The 18,159-nt window shown below is 42.2% G+C and overlaps 22 non-coding genes across 22 annotated transcripts; 9 read left to right on the forward strand and 13 right to left on the reverse strand.

Annotated features, from left to right (window-relative positions):
• Positions 1 to 660: 660 nt before the first annotated feature.
• trnal-cag (transfer RNA leucine (anticodon CAG)) lies at positions 661 to 743 on the forward strand. The gene has a single exon. It is a non-coding gene; the product is annotated as a tRNA-Leu (tRNA).
• A 666-nt stretch (positions 744 to 1,409) lies between these two features.
• Positions 1,410 to 1,483, reverse strand: trnam-cau (transfer RNA methionine (anticodon CAU)). Its single transcript has one exon. It is a non-coding gene; the product is annotated as a tRNA-Met (tRNA).
• Positions 1,484 to 1,578: 95 nt separating this feature from the next.
• On the forward strand, positions 1,579 to 1,661 carry trnal-cag (transfer RNA leucine (anticodon CAG)). Its single transcript has one exon. It is a non-coding gene; the product is annotated as a tRNA-Leu (tRNA).
• Positions 1,662 to 2,327: 666 nt separating this feature from the next.
• On the reverse strand, positions 2,328 to 2,401 carry trnam-cau (transfer RNA methionine (anticodon CAU)). The gene has a single exon. It is a non-coding gene; the product is annotated as a tRNA-Met (tRNA).
• A 95-nt stretch (positions 2,402 to 2,496) lies between these two features.
• Positions 2,497 to 2,579, forward strand: trnal-cag (transfer RNA leucine (anticodon CAG)). Its single transcript has one exon. It is a non-coding gene; the product is annotated as a tRNA-Leu (tRNA).
• A 666-nt stretch (positions 2,580 to 3,245) lies between these two features.
• trnam-cau (transfer RNA methionine (anticodon CAU)) lies at positions 3,246 to 3,319 on the reverse strand. Its single transcript has one exon. It is a non-coding gene; the product is annotated as a tRNA-Met (tRNA).
• Positions 3,320 to 4,134: 815 nt separating this feature from the next.
• trnam-cau (transfer RNA methionine (anticodon CAU)) lies at positions 4,135 to 4,208 on the reverse strand. Its single transcript has one exon. It is a non-coding gene; the product is annotated as a tRNA-Met (tRNA).
• Positions 4,209 to 4,303: 95 nt separating this feature from the next.
• Positions 4,304 to 4,386, forward strand: trnal-cag (transfer RNA leucine (anticodon CAG)). The gene has a single exon. It is a non-coding gene; the product is annotated as a tRNA-Leu (tRNA).
• A 666-nt stretch (positions 4,387 to 5,052) lies between these two features.
• On the reverse strand, positions 5,053 to 5,126 carry trnam-cau (transfer RNA methionine (anticodon CAU)). The gene has a single exon. It is a non-coding gene; the product is annotated as a tRNA-Met (tRNA).
• Positions 5,127 to 5,221: 95 nt separating this feature from the next.
• trnal-cag (transfer RNA leucine (anticodon CAG)) lies at positions 5,222 to 5,304 on the forward strand. Its single transcript has one exon. It is a non-coding gene; the product is annotated as a tRNA-Leu (tRNA).
• Positions 5,305 to 5,970: 666 nt separating this feature from the next.
• Positions 5,971 to 6,044, reverse strand: trnam-cau (transfer RNA methionine (anticodon CAU)). The gene has a single exon. It is a non-coding gene; the product is annotated as a tRNA-Met (tRNA).
• A 95-nt stretch (positions 6,045 to 6,139) lies between these two features.
• Positions 6,140 to 6,222, forward strand: trnal-cag (transfer RNA leucine (anticodon CAG)). The gene has a single exon. It is a non-coding gene; the product is annotated as a tRNA-Leu (tRNA).
• A 666-nt stretch (positions 6,223 to 6,888) lies between these two features.
• Positions 6,889 to 6,962, reverse strand: trnam-cau (transfer RNA methionine (anticodon CAU)). The gene has a single exon. It is a non-coding gene; the product is annotated as a tRNA-Met (tRNA).
• Positions 6,963 to 7,057: 95 nt separating this feature from the next.
• trnal-cag (transfer RNA leucine (anticodon CAG)) lies at positions 7,058 to 7,140 on the forward strand. The gene has a single exon. It is a non-coding gene; the product is annotated as a tRNA-Leu (tRNA).
• Positions 7,141 to 7,805: 665 nt separating this feature from the next.
• trnam-cau (transfer RNA methionine (anticodon CAU)) lies at positions 7,806 to 7,879 on the reverse strand. The gene has a single exon. It is a non-coding gene; the product is annotated as a tRNA-Met (tRNA).
• Positions 7,880 to 7,974: 95 nt separating this feature from the next.
• trnal-cag (transfer RNA leucine (anticodon CAG)) lies at positions 7,975 to 8,057 on the forward strand. Its single transcript has one exon. It is a non-coding gene; the product is annotated as a tRNA-Leu (tRNA).
• A 665-nt stretch (positions 8,058 to 8,722) lies between these two features.
• On the reverse strand, positions 8,723 to 8,796 carry trnam-cau (transfer RNA methionine (anticodon CAU)). Its single transcript has one exon. It is a non-coding gene; the product is annotated as a tRNA-Met (tRNA).
• Positions 8,797 to 8,875: 79 nt separating this feature from the next.
• trnal-cag (transfer RNA leucine (anticodon CAG)) lies at positions 8,876 to 8,958 on the forward strand. The gene has a single exon. It is a non-coding gene; the product is annotated as a tRNA-Leu (tRNA).
• Positions 8,959 to 15,942: 6,984 nt separating this feature from the next.
• On the reverse strand, positions 15,943 to 16,015 carry trnav-cac (transfer RNA valine (anticodon CAC)). Its single transcript has one exon. It is a non-coding gene; the product is annotated as a tRNA-Val (tRNA).
• A 123-nt stretch (positions 16,016 to 16,138) lies between these two features.
• Positions 16,139 to 16,211, reverse strand: trnav-aac (transfer RNA valine (anticodon AAC)). Its single transcript has one exon. It is a non-coding gene; the product is annotated as a tRNA-Val (tRNA).
• Positions 16,212 to 16,402: 191 nt separating this feature from the next.
• On the reverse strand, positions 16,403 to 16,475 carry trnav-uac (transfer RNA valine (anticodon UAC)). The gene has a single exon. It is a non-coding gene; the product is annotated as a tRNA-Val (tRNA).
• Positions 16,476 to 17,246: 771 nt separating this feature from the next.
• trnav-cac (transfer RNA valine (anticodon CAC)) lies at positions 17,247 to 17,319 on the reverse strand. The gene has a single exon. It is a non-coding gene; the product is annotated as a tRNA-Val (tRNA).
• Positions 17,320 to 18,159: the final 840 nt, after the last annotated feature.

Consider the following 18,159-nt stretch of genomic DNA (forward strand, 5'->3'; position numbering starts at 1 on the left):
TATGGGATTCTATGGCACTTGGAATTTCAAGTCATGACATTTCAGAAAAAATGGACATGTTGATTGAATCGGATTCAACTGAATTTCACGAAATAACATGTTGTGATGTTTACCGGAAGAAGATGCAGTAGAATTTCATGGCAAGGATTCTTGGAAATTTCTTGGAATGAAATGTCATGGGTTTGGGGGCATGGGGTGGAGTGTCATGACACAAGATTCAAGGAATGTCATGTAAAAAATTACATTAGCATTAACAAGACATGCCATTAGAATGAAAGAATGATATAAGCCTTAACAAAACATTGTAACAACACTGACACATATGACATGAATATGAGAGTAATACTATTACTGCATTTGTTCAACATTAGTCTTAAAAAAACACTGGATTTCAATTACAGTGCATATGAAGAAATGGACAAAGGCATAAAAGGGAATACAGAAAGCAGCTCCTTTATTTACACGGTCCCGTGTATCAAAAAGCACCATTCTGCCCCGTGTGAGGCTCGAACTCTCGACCTTCAGATTATGAGACTGACGCGCTGCTTAACTGCGCCAACGAGGCATGTGCTCTGACTCGGGTAAGCGGTGAAGCTCTAGATTCTAGATCATCTGCCATTCCGTGTAGGGGCAAAAATGCTGCTCACCACTGGCCGTCATGTCAGGATGGCCGAGCGGTCTAAGGCGCTGCGTTCAGGTTGCAGTCTCCCCTGGAGGCGTGGGTTCGAATCTCACTTCTGACAAACCTAACCTTTGGCTGCGGGCCCAAGCTAGAGTCTTTAACCCTCTGGCAAGTTTATCAAGAAATGCAGTAATGTTGACAAAGCACTGCAAATCAGTTCATGCTAGAATAAACCAAACATTAAAGTAACACTGACCTGCAGTACATGACCTTTAAAGTAACACTTTAGTGCAATGTATGGGATTCTATGGCACTTGGAATTTCAAGTCATGACATTTCAGAAAAAATGGACATGTTGATTGAATCGGATTCAACTGAATTTCACGAAATAACATGTTGTGATGTTTACCGGAAGAAGATGCAGTAGAATTTCATGGCAAGGATTCTTGGAAATTTCTTGGAATGAAATGTCATGGGTTTGGGGGCATGGGGTGGAGTGTCATGACACAAGATTCAAGGAATGTCATGTAAAAAATTACATTAGCATTAACAAGACATGCCATTAGAATGAAAGAATGATATAAGCCTTAACAAAACATTGTAACAACACTGACACATATGACATGAATATGAGAGTAATACTATTACTGCATTTGTTCAACATTAGTCTTAAAAAAACACTGGATTTCAATTACAGTGCATATGAAGAAATGGACAAAGGCATAAAAGGGAATACAGAAAGCAGCTCCTTTATTTACACGGTCCCGTGTATCAAAAAGCACCATTCTGCCCCGTGTGAGGCTCGAACTCACGACCTTCAGATTATGAGACTGACGCGCTGCCTAACTGCGTCAACGAGGCATGTGCTCTGACTCGGGTAAGCGGTGAAGCCCTAGATTCTAGATCATCTGCCATTCCGTGTAGGTGCAAAAATGCTGCTCACAACTGGCCGTCTTGTCAGGATGGCCGAGCGGTCTAAGGCGCTGCGTTCAGGTCGCAGTCTCCCCTGGAGGCGTGGGTTCGAATCTCACTTCTGACAAACCTAACCTTTGGCTGCGGGCCCAAGCTAGAGTCTTTAACCCTCTGGCAAGTTTATCAAGAAATGCAGTAATGTTGACAAAGCACTGCAAATCAGTTCATGCTAGAATAAACCAAACATTAAAGTAACACTGACCTGCAGTACATGACCTTTAAAGTAACACTTTAGTGCAATGTATGGGATTCTATGGCACTTGGAATTTCAAGTCATGACATTTCAGAAAAAATGGACATGTTGATTGAATCGGATTCAACTGAATTTCACGAAATAACATGTTGTGATGTTTACCGGAAGAAGATGCAGTAGAATTTCATGGCAAGGATTCTTGGAAATTTCTTGGAATGAAATGTCATGGGTTTGGGGGCATGGGGTGGAGTGTCATGACACAAGATTCAAGGAATGTCATGTAAAAAATTACATTAGCATTAACAAGACATGCCATTAGAATGAAAGAATGATATAAGCCTTAACAAAACATTGTAACAACACTGACACATATGACATGAATATGAGAGTAATACTATTACTGCATTTGTTCAACATTAGTCTTAAAAAAACACTGGATTTCAATTACAGTGCATATGAAGAAATGGACAAAGGCATAAAAGGGAATACAGAAAGCAGCTCCTTTATTTACACGGTCCCGTGTATCAAAAAGCACCATTCTGCCCCGTGTGAGGCTCGAACTCACGACCTTAAGATTATGAGACTGACGCGCTGCCTAACTGCGCCAACGAGGCATGTGCTCTGACTCGGGTAAGCGGTGAAGCCCTAGATTCTAGATCATCTGCCATTCCGTGTAGGTGCAAAAATGCTGCTCACAACTGGCCGTCATGTCAGGATGGCCGAGCGGTCTAAGGCGCTGCGTTCAGGTCGCAGTCTCCCCTGGAGGCGTGGGTTCGAATCTCACTTCTGACAAACCTAACCTTTGGCTGCGGGCCCAAGCTAGAGTCTTTAACCCTCTGGCAAGTTTATCAAGAAATGCAGTAATGTTGACAAAGCACTGCAAATCAGTTCATGCTAGAATAAACCAAACATTAAAGTAACACTGACCTGCAGTACATGACCTTTAAAGTAACACTTTAGTGCAATGTATGGGATTCTATGGCACTTGGAATTTCAAGTCATGACATTTCAGAAAAAATGGACATGTTGATTGAATCGGATTCAACTGAATTTCACGAAATAACATGTTGTGATGTTTACCGGAAGAAGATGCAGTAGAATTTCATGGCAAGGATTCTTGGAAATTTCTTGGAATGAAATGTCATGGGTTTGGGGGCATGGGGTGGAGTGTCATGACACAAGATTCAAGGAATGTCATGTAAAAAATTACATTAGCATTAACAAGACATGCCATTAGAATGAAAGAATGATATAAGCCTTAACAAAACATTGTAACAACACTGACACATATGACATGAATATGAGAGTAATACTATTACTGCATTTGTTCAACATTAGTCTTAAAAAAACACTGGATTTCAATTACAGTGCATATGAAGAAATGGACAAAGGCATAAAAGGGAATACAGAAAGCAGCTCCTTTATTTACACGGTCCCGTGTATCAAAAAGCACCATTCTGCCCCGTGTGAGGCTCGAACTCACGACCTTCAGATTATGAGACTGACGCGCTGCCTAACTGCGCCAACGAGGCATGTTCTCTGACTCGGGTAAGCGGTGAAGCCCTAGATTCAAAAATGCTGCTCACCACTGGCTGTCATGTCAGGATGGCCGAGCGGTCTAAGGCGCTGCGTTCAGGTCGCAGTCTCCCCTGGAGGCGTGGGTTCGAATCCACTTCTGACAAACCTAACCTTTGGCTGCGGGCCCAAGCTAGAGTCTTTAACCCTCTGGCAAGTTTATCAAGAAATGCAGTAATGTTGACAAAGCACTGCAAATCAGTTCATGCTAGAATAAACCAAACATTAAAGTAACACTGACCTGCAGTACATGACCTTTAAAGTAACACTTTAGTGCAATGTATGGGATTCTATGGCACTTGGAATTTCAAGTCATGACATTTCAGAAAAAATGGACATGTTGATTGAATCGGATTCAACTGAATTTCACGAAATAACATGTTGTGATGTTTACCGGAAGAAGATGCAGTAGAATTTCATGGCAAGGATTCTTGGAAATTTCTTGGAATGAAATGTCATGGGTTTGGGGGCATGGGGTGGAGTGTCATGACACAAGATTCAAGGAATGTCATGTAAAAAATTACATTAGCATTAACAAGACATGCCATTAGAATGAAAGAATGATATAAGCCTTAACAAAACATTGTAACAACACTGACACATATGACATGAATATGAGAGTGATACTATTACTGCATTTGTTCAACATTAGTCTTAAAAAAACACTGGATTTCAATTACAGTGCATATGAAGAAATGGACAAAGGCATAAAAGGGAATACAGAAAGCAGCTCCTTTATTTACACGGTCCCGTGTATCAAAAAGCACCATTCTGCCCCGTGTGAGGCTCGAACTCTCGACCTTCAGATTATGAGACTGACGCGCTGCCTAACTGCGCCAACGAGGCATGTGCTCTGACTCGGGTAAGCGGTGAAGCTCTAGATTCTAGATCATCTGCCATTCCGTGTACGTCCAAAAATGCTGCTCACCACTGGCCGTCATGTCAGGATGGCCGAGCGGTCTAAGGCGCTGCGTTCAGGTCGCAGTCTCCCCTGGAGGCGTGGGTTCGAATCCCACTTCTGACAAACCTAACCTTTGGCTGTGGGCCCAAGCTAGAGTCTTTAACCCTCTGGCAAGTTTATCAAGAAATGCAGTAATGTTGACAAAGCACTGCAAATCAGTTCATGCTAGAATAAACCAAACATTAAAGTAACACTGACCTGCAGTACATGACCTTTAAAGTAACACTTTAGTACAATGTATGGGATTCTATGGCACTTGGAATTTCAAGTCATGACATTTCAGAAAAAATGGACATGTTGATTGAATCGGATTCAAATGAATTTCACGAAATAACATGTTGTGATGTTTACCGGAAGAAGATGCAGTAGAATTTCATGGCAAGGATTCTTGGAAATTTCTTGGAATGAAATGTCATGGGTTTGGGGGCATGGGGTGGAGTGTCATGACACAAGATTCAAGGAATGTCATGTAAAAAATTACATTAGCATTAACAAGACATGCCATTAGAATGAAAGAATGATATAAGCCTTAACAAAACATTGTAACAACACTGACACATATGACATGAATATGAGAGTAATACTATTACTGCATTTGTTCAACATTAGTCTTAAAAAAACACTGGATTTCAATTACAGTGCATATGAAGAAATGGACAAAGGCATAAAAGGGAATACAGAAAGCAGCTCCTTTATTTACACGGTCCCGTGTATCAAAAAGCACCATTCTGCCCCGTGTGAGGCTCAAACTCACGACCTTCAGATTATGAGACTGACGCGCTGCCTAACTGCGCCAACGAGGCATGTGCTCTGACTCGGGTAAGCGGTGAAGCCCTAGATTCTAGATCATCTGCCATTCCGTGTAGGTTCAAAAATGCTGCTCACCACTGGCTGTCATGTCAGGATGTCCGAGCGGTCTAAGGCGCTGCGTTCAGGTCGCAGTCTCCCCTGGAGGCGTGGGTTCGAATCCCACTTCTGACAAACCTAACCTTTGGCTGCGGGCCCAAGCTAGAGTCTTTAACCCTCTGGCAAGTTTATCAAGAAATGCAGTAATGTTGACAAAGCACTGCAAATCAGTTCATGCTAGAATTAACCAAACATTAAAGTAACACTGACCTGCAGTACATGACCTTTAAAGTAACACTTTAGTGCAATGTATGGGATTCTATGGCACTTGGAATTTCAAGTCATGACATTTCAGAAAAAATGGACATGTTGATTGAATCGGATTCAACTGAATTTCACGAAATAACATGTTGTGATGTTTACCGGAAGAAGATGCAGTAGAATTTCATGGCAAGGATTCTTGGAAATTTCTTGGAATGAAATGTCATGGGTTTGGGGGCATGGGGTGGAGTGTCATGACACAAGATTCAAGGAATGTCATGTAAAAAATTACATTAGCATTAACAAGACATGCCATTAGAATGAAAGAATGATATAAGCCTTAACAAAACATTGTAACAACACTGACACATATGACATGAATATGAGAGTAATACTATTACTGCATTTGTTCAACATTAGTCTTAAAAAAACACTGGATTTCAATTACAGTGCATATGAAGAAATGGACAAAGGCATAAAAGGGAATACAGAAAGCAGCTCCTTTATTTACACGGTCCCGTGTATCAAAAAGCACCATTCTGCCCCGTGTGAGGCTCGAACTCACGACCTTCAGATTATGAGACTGACGCGCTGCCTAACTGCGCCAACAAGGCATGTGCTCTGACTCGGGTAAGCGGTGAAGCTCTAGATTCTAGATCATCTGCCATTCCGTGTACGTGCAAAAATGCTGCTCACCACTGGCCGTCATGTCAGGATGGCCGAGCGGTCTAAGGCGCTGCGTTCAGGTCGCAGTCTCCCCTGGAGGCGTGGGTTCGAATCCCACTTCTGACAAACCTAACCTTTGGCTGCGGGCCCAAGCTAGAGTCTTTCACCCTCTGGCAAGTTTATCAAGAAATGCAGTAATGTTGACAAAGCACTGCAAATCAGTTCATGCTAGAATAAACCAAACATTAAAGTAACACTGACCTGCAGTATATGACCTTTAAAGTAACACTTTAGTACAATGTATGGGATTCTATGGCACTTGGAATTTCAAGTCATGACATTTCAGAAAAAATGGACATGTTGATTGAATCGGATTCAACTGAATTTCACGAAATAACATGTTGTGATGTTTACCGGAAGAAGATGCAGTAGAATTTCATGGCAAGGATTCTTGGAAATTTCTTGGAATGAAATGTCATGGGTTTGGGGGCATGGGGTGGAGTGTCATGACACAAGATTCAAGGAATGTCATGTAAAAAATTACATTAGCATTAACAAGACATGCCATTAGAATGAAAGAATGATATAAGCCTTAACAAAACATTGTAACAACACTGACACATATGACATGAATATGAGAGTAATACTATTACTGCATTTGTTCAACATTAGTCTTAAAAAAACACTGGATTTCAATTACAGTGCATATGAAGAAATGGACAAAGGCATAAAAGGGAATACAGAAAGCAGCTCCTTTATTTACACGGTCCCGTGTATCAAAAAGCACCATTCTGCCCCGTGTGAGGCTCGAACTCACGACCTTCAGATTATGAGACTGACGCGCTGCCTAACTGCGGCAACGAGGCATGTTCTCTGACTCGGGTAAGCGGTGAAGCCCTAGATTCTAGATCATCTGCCATTCCGTGTAGGTGCAAAAATGCTGCTCACCACTGGCCGTCATGTCAGGATGGCCGAGCGGTCTAAGGCGCTGCGTTCAGGTCGCAGTCTCCCCTGGAGGCGTGGGTTCGAATCCCACTTCTGACAAACCAACATTTGGCTGCGGGCCCAAGATAGAGTCTTTAACCCTCTGGCAAGTTTATCAAGAAATGCAGTAATGTTGACAAAGCACTGCAATTCAGTTCATGCTAGAATAAACCAAACATTAAAGTAACACTGACCTGCAGTACATGACCTTTAAAGTAACACTTCAGTGCAATGTATGGGATTCTATGGCACTTGGAATTTCAAGTCATGACATTTCAGAAAAAATGGACATGTTGATTGAATCGGATTCAACTGAATTTCACGAAATAACATGTTGTGATGTTTACCGGAAGAAGATGCAGTAGAATTGCATGGCAAGGATTCTTGGAAATTTCTTGGAATGAAATGTCATGGGTTTGGGGGCATGGGGTGGAGTGTCATGACACAAGATTCAAGGAATGTCATGTAAAAAATTACATTAGCATTAACAAGACATGCCATTAGAATGAAAGAATGATATAAGCCTTAACAAAACATTGTAACAACACTGACACATATGACATGAATATGAGAGTAATACTATTACTGCATTTGTTCAACATTAGTCTTAAAAAAACACTGGATTTCAATTACAGTGCATATGAAGAAATGGACAAAGGCATAAAAGGGAATACAGAAAGCAGCTCCTTTATTTACACGGTCCCGTGTATCAAAAAGCACCATTCTGCCCCGTGTGAGGCTCGAACTCACGACCTTCAGATTATGAGACTGACGCGCTGCCTAACTGCGCCAACGAGGCATGTGCTCTGACTCGGGTAAGCGGTGAAGCCCTAGATTCTAGATCATCTGCCATTCCGTGTAGGTGCAAAAATGCTGCTCACCACTGGCCGTCATGTCAGGATGGCCGAGCGGTCTAAGGCGCTGCGTTCAGGTCGCAGTCTCCCCTGGAGGCGTGGGTTCGAATCCCACTTCTGACAAACCAACATTTGGCTGCGGGCCCAAGATAGAGTCTTTAACCCTCTGGCAAGTTTATCAAGAAAAGCAGTAATGTTGACAAAGCACTGCAATTCAGTTCATGCTAGAATAAACCAAACATTAAAGTAACACTGACCTGCAGTACATGACCTTTAAAGTAACACTTCAGTGCAATGTATGGGATTCTATGGCACTTGGAATTTCAAGTCATGACATTTCAGAAAAAATGGACATGTTGATTGAATCGGATTCAACTGAATTTCACGAAATAACATGTTGTGATGTTTACCGGAAGAAGATGTAGTAGAATTTCATGGCAAGGATTCTTGGAAATTTCTTGGAATGAAATGTCATGGGTTTGGGGGCATGGGGTGGAGTGTCATGACACAAGATTCAAGGAATGTCATGTAAAACATTACAATAGCTTTAACAAGACATGCCATTAGAATGAAAGAATGATATAAGCCTTAACAAAACATTGTAACAACACTGACACATATGACATGAATATGAGAGTAATACTATTACTGCATTTGTTCAACATTAGTCTTAAAAAAACACTGGATTTCAATTACAGTGCATATGAAGAAATGGACAAAGGCATAAAAGGGAATACAGAAAGCAGCTCCTTTATTTACACGGTCCCGTGTATCAAAAAGCACCATTCTGCCCCGTGTGAGGCTCGAACTCACGACCTTCAGATTATGAGACTGACGCGCTGCCTAACTGCGCCAACGAGGCATGTGCTCTGACTCGGGTGGGCGGTGAAGCCCTATATTGTAGATCACCTGCAAAAATGCTGCTCACCACTAGCCATCAAGTCAGGATGGCCGAGCGGTCTAAGGCGCTGCGTTCAGTTCGCAGTCTCCCCTGGAGGCGTGGGTTCGAATCCCACTTCTGACAAACCTAACCTTTGGCTGCGGGCTCAAGCTAGAGTCTTTAACCCTCTGGCAAGTTTATCCAGAAATGCAGTAATGTTGACAAAGCACTGCAATTCAGTTCATGCTAGAATTAACCAAACATTAAAGTAACACTGACCTGAAGTACATGGCTTTTAAAGCAACACTTTAGTGCACTACACTACGGAAACTTGAGTGGAACGTCAGTCCCACCTCTTCTAGGTTACGCTTGTTCAAAAGCGACTGAAACTATAGACTGCCCAGTGTTTTTAACCTGGCAAAAAGTCGCTAATTTTGTTGTGTTACGACCCTGCGTTCCGCTTGCTCGACTGTTGGTGACGGTTTTGCTCAGAGAGAGCTTGGGAGATCGCACACCCCTGCTTCCTCATTATCCTTAATTATGAAGAGGATAAAACAGTGGATTGAACATCTTCTCTTCACTTTCGTCCAGAGGATTGACAGCCTCTGGCGAAGTCATTCGAACCTTTGATTTACAGCCCATACTAGCCTTCTTTTACTCCCCAACTGGATTATGATTTTTCCCCTTTTGATTTGAAACCCTAGACTTTGTTATATTTAGTTAATTGTGATTTTTGAGGACAAATAAAATCTTGCAAGTCATTTTGGTGTACTTGTTTACTTTATTAATGGCCGAAACGAGCTGGCCGTAACATAAATTGGGAGTCTCGTCCGCGATCCTATCGGGGTAGGAAACGTTGGTAAGTATGGGTTGTATCTGTGTATGTTTTTGTGAATGGTTACCTTTATAAATGAGAACTCTGGTGAATTAGAGTGTTTCCAGCTGTATTGTGAATACAATCCTTCCGACGGAGCACTGTTTGTTGTTTTGTTTTGTTATTTTGCCTTTCTTGTTTTTGGAGGTTATCCTGGGTGGAGATTAAATCTCTGTAGGGGGTAGGCTTCCGGACTTTCAGTTTGACTGATAGTTGCAGAGTTCAGCGTTTAATGTCGCCTCGAGCCCGGTACATCTCTGAAGACTAGGTAAGATTTAGTTAGTGTTTTTCTGAGTTAGGAGCTGGAGTTCTCTTATATTATAAATGGTAAATCCATTCTACAAAAATAAAAAAAGTTAAATCGTTGCGTTTGCGCGTATAGTGCAGTTTATTTTGCGCTTACACTGTGTTTTGACTTGTGGGAAGTCTTTGGACATTTTTGTGAATGAGATTGTGTAATACGGTGACGTAGTTCCTTTTTGAAGCAGTGGCTTATGGGAATTGTATTTCGAGTGAACAGCGTCTCACGTGTGTTAGCTAGTAGTTTCGTTTGTCTTATTGTGTATAAAACATACGAACAAAATGTCTTCGGTGGTCGAGGATTCCTTTGCGTGTCCATCAGAAGCTTTGCTTGAGAGTTGTACAAAGGAGCAGTTGGTGCAAATCGCCGAACGCTTGAGTGTTGATTTTACTTCTCAAGAGAAGAGGCTGAAGGAGACTATGGTGACTACTCTGAAGCGGTCACTTGTTGATAGAGGAGTTATAGAGGTAAACACTGAGTTAATCACTCCGAGTGAATCATTTGTGTCTACTCCTGTTGAGGTTTATAGTGAAAGTGAGACAAAATTTCCAGAGTTGTCTTTGCAAGAGAAGCAACTGTGTTTAGATGCCGCGAAATTTGTGCAGAACGTGATGATCGCGCTATGAAAGAGCGAGCGGTAGAGAGAGAATTTGAAGAGAGAAAATTAAATCAACAGTTAGCTATGCGGAAAATGGAGCTTGAGTTAGAGAGGGAACGTGAAGAGAGAACATTTCAGTTAGAGAGGGAACGTTTCAGATAAAAAAGTTGGAGTTAGAATTAGCAGCATAGACAGCTGAAGGTTCACAAGCGAATGTGCCTCCTGTTCCACAATGGCATGCGAATGCAGGTGAACCTGTATTTGACGTTCACAGGAATATAAGATTAGTGCCGCCATTTTCTGAAAAGGAAGTGGATAAATATTTATATCATTTTGAACGTGTTGCTTTGTCCATGAAATGGCCGAAAAGCTTTTGGACTTTATTGTTGCAGTGTGTGTTTACAGGTAAAGCTCAATAAGTTTATTCTGCACTCTCACTGGAACGGATTGGTGAGTATGATGTGGTGAAATTTGCTGTGTTGCATGCATATGAACTTGTGCCTGAGGCATATTGTAAAAATTTAGGAATTTGAGTAAAGCTGATGAATGTACTTATGTTGAATTTGCAAGAGGGAAAGAGGACCTATTTGATCGTTGGAGCATTTCAATGAAAGTTACAACTAAGGAGCAATTAAGAGAATTCGTGCTCTTAGAGGAGTTTAAACATTGTGTTCCTCATGCTGTAGCTAGGCATCTCACTGAACACAAGGTGAATACACTTTCAGAAGCTGCTATCATGGCTGATGAATTTGTGTTAACCCATGGGTCATTCAGTGCAGTAGGTCTTAAAACCAACAATATGAGTAACTCTAAGTTTTGCTTTCAACCTAAGACAAAGTCTTATGTGATGAGTAGGAATAGTAAGACAACAGTGGCTGAACATTCTAGTAAACCTGCACTCTGATGGGACATGGTTTGCTTTTATTGTAAGAAGCCTGGTCATAAAATATCGGACTGTCTCACTCTCGAGAAGAAAGAGAGATTGTCGAAATATGTTGCTTTGGTTTCTGCTTCATCATTGATTATTGACACTTGTGATGAGAAAGATCGTCATTCATCTAGTTCTAGTGATCAATCTGTTGATCAGTGTATAACTTCTGTTGATTATGCACCCTTTATCATTGAGGGAAATGTGTCATTGCCTGGTTCAAACGAAACGGTGCCAGTACGTCTTCTTCGAGATACGGGAGCTGCGCAGTCGTTTCTTTTAGAGGGAATTTTGCCTATGACTTCTGAAACCGCTACTGGAACTCATGTATTAGTGCGAGGGTTTGAGATGAGGTTTACTGAAGTGCCTTTGCATCGAATCCATCTTTCCTCTGCCATTGTATCTGGTGAAGTAGTAGTTGGTGTTCGTCCTGCACTTCCAGTTCCTGGGATTACATTTTGGGAAATGATTTAGCTGGTGAGAATGTTTGGGGAAGGAGTGATGTGGCAGCTCCACCCATAATAGCATCTACACCTAGGAAATCTGATGTTGGAAATTGTAGAGAATCTCGTGATTTGTTTCCAGCTTGTGCAGTCACTCAATCAATGGCTAAACCATTAATTGAAAATGAAGTTGAAGTTCCACTGCATGACACCTTCTTTTATACTGTTCATACAGGTGACTCAGGATCTGATGTGTCCAAATGTCCTGAGCAGAGAGACCTGAAATCCTGTTCTTCGTTGTCTTGTGATCACAAAGATTCGACAGTGTTGCGACATGAATCTACCGATACATCAGAGGTTCTGTCCACTCCTGAGAAAACCAATGGTGATCTCTCTGATGTTGATTGTTCTCTGACTTCTTTGTTACAGATTTTTCGAGAGGATTTGATTAGAGCTCAACAGAGCGACGACAGTCTTAAAACCTTATTCTCTGAAGTAGGGTCTAAGAAATGTTCTGATCCTCAGTCTTCTTCGTACTTTCTTGATGATGGTCTGCTTTGTCGGAAAGTGCTGCTGCATGAAGATGTTTCTCTAGAACCTAAAACTCAGATTGTGAGTCAGATCTCAGATCTTTTCTATAATAACTATCTGTTGAATACTCCTGATCAGAGAAAGAAAGTACAAGTATGTCACAGTAATCTGTTGAAATTGTACATAGCTCCTGTTCGTTCCATTACTGTTAATGTGGTAAACTCTTGTGATTCTTTTCCCGAATTGTCATCTTCCTTTCGTAGCCCGAGTAAGGATTCTTTGGAGAATGTTGATGAGGATGAGAGTTTTCTTTCTCGAGAAAAAGTCGACGGACGACTATAAACTCTGAGATTCTTATTAATCTTTCCTCCCATCTTTCTTATCTGACAGAGGAGGAGAGGAGTGATGTCACTGAGTTGGTGATGTCATTTCCCTCTCTTTTCCGTGATGTTCCTGGTCGTACTTCTATCATAGAACATGATATCGACGTAGGAGCCTCGTGTCCGATTAAACAAAACGCATATCGAGTCAATCCTTTTAAAAGAGATTTGCTGAAACAAGAGGTGAACTATCTACTTGCTCATGATCTGGCTGAATCTAGTTTCAGTTCATAGAGTTCCCCTTGTGTTCTAGTATATAAATCTGATGGCTCATATCGATTCTGCACAGATTATCGAAAACTTAATTCTGTTACTAAGCCGGATTGCTTCCCTTTGCCTCGAGTTGATGACTGCGTCGATCATGTTGGCTCTGCCCGATATGTTAGTAAGTTCGATCTCTTAAAGGGATATTGGCAGGTGCCTTTGACTAGTAGAGCGAAGGAATTATCCACCTTCGTCACACCTGATGTTTTCCTGCAGTATACGGTTATGCCTTTCGGAGTGCGAAATGCACCCGCGACGTTCCAGCGTCTCGTAAATCGTATACTTTATGGAATGTCAGGATGTGAGGCATATCTTGACGACGTGGTGTTGTATAATTCCTCCTGGTCTGAACATCTTAACTAGATTAAAGAATTGTTTTCTCGTTTAGCAAAGGGTAATCTTACCATAAACCTCGCTAAATCGGAATTCGTGAAGGCAACCGTTACCTATTTAGGTAAAGTCGTGGGAAACAGTTGTGTAAAGCCTATTGAGACCAAGGTCGAAGCCATTTGTGACTTTCCCGTACCCACCACTCGTCGCGAATTGCGACGGTTTCTCGGTATGGTGGGATATTACCGGAGCTTCTGCGAAAATTTTGCCAGTGTAGTCTCACCTCTTACCGATTTATTGAGTCCAAAGTTGACTTTTCGGTGGTCTGAGCTCTGTCAACAGGCTTTTGAAAATTGTAAAGCATTGCTGGCGTGTGCCCCTGTTTTAACAGCCCCGGATTTTGAGAAATCTTTTAGCCTTGCAATCGATGCAAGTGCTTGTGGTGCGGGCGCTGTTCTCTTACAGGAGGGTTCGAACAAGGTTCTACATCCTGTAAGTTACTTTTCAAAAAAGTTTAATCGACATCAAAAGGTATACTCTACCATTGAGACGGAAGCTCTCGCCCTAGTGTTGGCCGTGCAACATTTTGAGGTATACCTAGGGTCAATCGCTGCACCGATTATCATCTATACGGATCATAATCCGTTGGTTTTCTCGAATCGAATGAGAAATCGAAATCAGCGACTTATGCGATGGAGTCTCATCTTACAACCTTTCCATCTTGAGATTCAACACATCCGAGGAAAAAATAATGTCATAGCTGACACACTTTCTAGAGCATAACCTAATCTCTGCGTTGTTCATTTCTATTCTTTGCATCTCTAGGGCCCAGAGTAGCTGAAGAATGAAGACTTCCCAGTGTTTTTAACATGGCATAATCTGCAAATCTGCAAATATTACTGTACAGGAAACCTCAATGGCCATTTGTTTTATTTTTTGTCCTTTTCTAAAGAGATTAAACCACAAACATCCCTGCAAGTGTACTGACCTGCTCAAAAGAAAAACGCATACGAAATTTTTGCAAAAACCACCCACAGTTTCCGCCCAGTTTCAAACTGATGACCACTACACTACAGAAACCTATTGATGAGATGCATGTGCTTTTTAGAAGATGGCTCCTTCCCATAATCTGCCCTGCAAGCAGTGTGACAGTCTGTAAATTCCACAAACAACAGAACAGAGGTCATTCGGCATGGCAGTCTGCCTACAGCTCCTTGGTACGATGGCCTTCACCTGTCTCAAAAGGAAATGAGCGCTACACCCACCTAGCGTGGCAAACAATTTACATTTTCTGTCAGAATCCAACCGCTGTTTCTGCTCGGTTTCGAACCGAGGACCTTTCGCGCGGAAGCCGAAAATGGTTAAGCTAACTTCCCTTAACTTTTCCCATTCATTCTCTATGGTACTGCTCAACACAATGGATGCAATATACCTTTGGCCACACGTAGACTTCCTGGCGCTGTTTCGCTTTTCGGTGGCGGGGAATTTTAAAGGGGTCATGACATGTTTTTTTGTTTTGTTTTATTATTTTCCCTTAGGTGCAATTATAGTATTACTATAGTTTTTTGTACAAAAAAACTTTAAAAATATAGTGATTTATGACCTTTTCCCACCCTGTTTCTCACCTCTGATTCAAACAGTCTGTTTTGGAGGTGTTTTCCCTTTAAGAGTTCAGTGTTAACGCCCACTGTTATGATTGGCTAACGTCAGTGCTGCTTATGCATAAATTATTAACGTTTATCATTTTGTATCACACGTAGACTACACAATGCTCCACCACGTGAAACTTCGGTCTTCCGATCTTTTACCATCGTGTCAATTCTCAATTGATTTTGATTCAAATGCGCGAGGGAGTGAGAGAGAGAGAGAGAGAGAGAGAGAGAGAGAGAGAGAGAGAGAGAGAGAGTTTGAAGGCGCGCGCGCGGCCGGGGCTCTCTCTCTCTCTCTCTCTGCTCGTTCTTCAGTAACATGCCCTGTCACACTCATCTGATCACTCACCGTTCAAATTAAGCTTTGGCGGGCTGCATATGCTGCAAATAAACTGCATCCGACTGTTTTCCTTGACGTCTGGATCGTTCGGCAGCGTATTCAAAGACTCAAACAGGAACAGCACATCTGCGTAGCATCGCAGTCATCTTGTAAACAGACCCACTCGCTGCACGAGAACGCATGCGATGATGCGAAATGAGGCGTAGTTGTCTTGCGCTGGAGGCGGTCATATGCAAACGACTGGTACGTCACTTCGCACCGTGACGTCACTTCATACCTTTTGCGTGTTAGGGGAACGTGATGACCACTACACTACAGAAACCTATTGATGAGATGCATGTGCTTTTTAGAAGATGGCTCCTTCCCATAATCTGCCCTGCAAGCAGTGTGACAGTCTGTAAATTCCGGAAACAACAGAACAGAGGTCAATGAAGTGTACTGACCTGCTCGACAGAAAATCGCATACGAAATTCTTGCAGAAACCACCACCAGTTTCCGCCCAGTTTCGAACTGGGGACCTTTCGCATGTGAGGCGAACGTGATAATCACTACACTACGGAAACACGTCTTCAGGTTGCAGACATAAATCTTTAGGTACACGCTTGTTAAAAAGCGTATAAAGGAAATGAGCGCTACACCCACCTTACGTGGCAAACAGTTTAAAGTTTCTGTCAGAATCCAACCGCTGTTTCTGCTCGGTTTCGAACCGAGGACCTTTCGCGTGTTAGGCGAACGTGATGACCACTACACTACAGAAACCTATTGATGAGATGCATGTGCTTTTTCTGCCCTGGAAGCAGTGTGACAGTCTGTAAATTCCACAAACAACAGAACAGAGGTCATTCGCCATGGCAGTCTGCCTACAGCTCCTTGGTACGATGGCCTTCACCTGTCTCAAAAGTAAGGGTTATGTAGCGAATTGCAGCATTTATATTTAAAATGCCTCCACTTGTTTCCGCCCAGTTTTGAACTGAGGACCTTTCGCGTGTAAAGCGAACGTGATAACCACTACACTACGGAAACTTGGTTTGGACGTCTGTTACGACCCCCGTGTGGGTCATATTGTGTGGGTTCGGTTGTCTTTGTTACTTGTTTTGTAGGTTGGAGTTGGAGTGAGTGACGTCATGATGACTGATGGTTTACACCTGTGCTAGATCTGATGCCGGCAAACAAAAGCAGCTCCCTTCGGGCGTGACGGGGCGCGCTCTCCCCTCGTGCCATTTTGTTGTTGTCTTGTTCCCGTTTTGGTCTATTCTCTTACTTTATTATTTTTACTTTAATAAATGTTATTCCTTTTTCCATACCACTTTAACGTGTCATCTCCTTCTTTGTCGCGGCTTGCGAGTCGGCCGTGACACGTCAGTCCCACCTCTTCTAGCGTACGCTTGTTCAAAAGCGACTGAAACTATAGACTGCCTAGTTTTTTTAACATGGCATAAAGCTGCTAATTTTGTTGGCAGACCAAACATTTTGAACTGAGGACCTTTCGCGTGTAAAGCGAACGTGATAACCACTACACTACGGAAACTTGATTTGGACATCAGTCCCACCTCTTCTAGGGTACGATTGTTCAAAAGCGACTGAAGCTATAGACTGCCCAGTGTTTTTAACATGGCAAAAAGCTGCTAATTTTGTTGGCAGACCAAACATTTTTTATTACAGTACAGGAAACCTCAATGGCCATTTGTTTTATTTGTGTCCTTTTCTAAAGAGATTAAACCACAAACATCTCTGCAAGTGTACTGACCTGCTCAACAGAAAATCGAATACGAAATTTTTGCGAAAACCACCCACAGTTTCCGCCCAGTTTTGAACTGGGGACCTTTCACGTGTGAGGCGAACGTGATAACCACTACACTACGGAAACTTGATTTGGATGTCAGTCCCACCTCTTCTAGGGTACGCTTGTTCAAAAGCGACTGAAACTATAGACTGCCTAGTGTTTTTAACATGGCAAAAAGCTGCTAATTTTGTTGGCAGACCAAACATTTTGAACTGAGGACCTTTCACGTGTAAAGCGAACGTGATAACCACTACAATATGGAAACTAGATTTGGACATCAGTCCCACCTCTTCTAGGGTGCGCATGTTCAAAAGCGACTGAAGCTATAGACTGCCCAGAGTTTTTAACATGGCAAAAAGCTGTTAATTTTGTTGGCAGACCAAACATTTTTTATTACTATACAGGAAACCTCAATGGCCATTTGTTTTATTTTTGTCCTTTTCTAAAGAGATTAAACCACAATCATCCCTGCAATTGTACTGACCTGCTCAACAGAAAATTGCATACGAAATTTTTGCAAAAACCACCCACAGTTTCCGCCCAGTTTCGAATTGGGGTCCTTTCGCGTGTGAGGAGAACATGATAACCTCTACACTATGGAAACACGTCTTCAGGTTGCAGACATAAATCTTTAGGTGCACGCTTGTTAAAAAGCGTATAAAAGAAATGAGCGCTACACCCACCTAGCGTGCCAAACAGTTTAAATTTTCTGTCAGAATCCAACCACTGTTTCTGCTCGGTTTCGAACCGAGGACCTTTCGCGCGGGAGCCGAAAATGGTTAAGCTAACTTCCCTTAACTTTTCCCATTCATTCTCTATGGTACTGCTCAACACAATGGATGCAATATACCTTTGGCCACACGTAGACTTCCTGGCGCTGTTTCGCTTTTCGGTGGCGGGGAATTTTAAAGGGGTCATGACATG

This window comes from Siphateles boraxobius, unplaced genomic scaffold (assembly GCF_051911475.1).
Source record: "Siphateles boraxobius isolate OS27281-9 unplaced genomic scaffold, OSU_SipBor_1 6, whole genome shotgun sequence".
NCBI lineage: Eukaryota > Metazoa > Chordata > Actinopteri > Cypriniformes > Leuciscidae > Siphateles > Siphateles boraxobius.